The following is a 1,302-nucleotide window of genomic DNA, read 5'->3' as shown; positions in this document are numbered from 1 at the left end:
GGGAAATGGATTTTGTCAGTTTGAGCTTTTCAAGATCAACTGGATTACATAAAGCCAAGTCAGCCTGCTTGCTGCTGTCCTTCCCTTAGAAGACTCATTTTAGGATTAAGCAGTGATTCTCAAACTTTTCAGTCTCAGGACACCTTTACACTCTTAAAAATTGAGGACCCCAAAGATCTTTTGTTTAGGTGGGTTATATCTATCAATACTAATGGATTTAAAAACTAAAACATAAAATTTTAAAATATTAAGAACAATAATAGTGCTTGCTTCGGCAGCACATATACTAAAATTGGAACAATACAGAGATTAGCATGGCCCCTGCGCAATGATGACACGCAAATTCGTGAAGCGTTCCATATTTTTTCAGGCCCTTGGTGCCCACTCCAAAAAAAAAAAGAACAATAATAAACCCACTATGTGTTACCAGAAATAACATATTTTTTGGAAAAGTAACTTACCACTAGACACAAATAGGTACATATATACACACATAAATGTATACATATATGTGTATGTGTATGTATACATATGCAATGTATGTGTATATGTGTGTATACATAAATTTTAAAAGAAAATTACATAATTTTGCATACTTGAAAGTAATAGCAAGTTGTACATAGGAGATTTACAGTTTCATATGCAATTATCTTTTTTATTGTACTATATTATTGAAGTACTCGTTTTATTCCATAAACTAAAAAAGAAAGAAATTTTTAAAAGAAATGTAATTATGTTTGGGGCCTCTAGGTGACTCAGTGGCTAAAATGCTGGGCTTTGAGTCAGGAAGACATCTTTCTGAGTTCAAATCTGGCTTCAGATGCTTACTAGATGAGTGGCCCTGGGCAAGTCACTACGCCCCATTTGTCACAGTTCCCTCATCTGTAAAATGAGCTGGAGAAGGAAACGGCAAACTACTCCAGCATCTTTGCCAAGAAAATCCCAGATGGGGTCAGACACAACTGAAATGACCGAACAAGAGCAACAAAACTATGTTTGCCAGAGCAACAATCATTTAGTGAGAAGAGGAGCATTCTTTTATATATTTTGCAGGCCTCTTTAATGTCTGGCCTAATAGAAGACATCTGGGTTCTCCTATCTGCTTCTACCTTCAGTTTACTGAGATGTATTGTTTTGGTTGAAGTATATGGAGAAAAACACAGATATGTAGCTGAAAAGGAGAGGATTATTTTAATAGACAAGTAACACCTCAGTATTATTATAAAAACAGTTCTAATCTGAAGGACATTCTGAAAAGGTCTCAAGGACTCTCAGGACCCACACTTTGAGAACTACTATGTT

At 35.4% G+C, this 1,302-nt stretch overlaps 1 non-coding gene across 1 annotated transcript; it reads left to right on the top strand.

Moving 5' to 3' along the window:
- The first annotated feature begins 262 nt into the window (after nucleotides 1–262).
- Nucleotides 263–366, top strand: LOC122737525. The gene has a single exon (XR_006354357.1). It is a non-coding gene; the product is annotated as a U6 spliceosomal RNA (small nuclear RNA).
- The last annotated feature ends 936 nt before the right edge of the window (nucleotides 367–1,302 follow it).

This window comes from Dromiciops gliroides, chromosome 1, assembly GCF_019393635.1.
Source record: "Dromiciops gliroides isolate mDroGli1 chromosome 1, mDroGli1.pri, whole genome shotgun sequence".
Lineage (NCBI taxonomy): Eukaryota > Metazoa > Chordata > Mammalia > Microbiotheria > Microbiotheriidae > Dromiciops > Dromiciops gliroides.
Note: the sequence above shows the minus strand (reverse complement) of the source record. Positions and strands in the feature narration are given on the sequence as shown.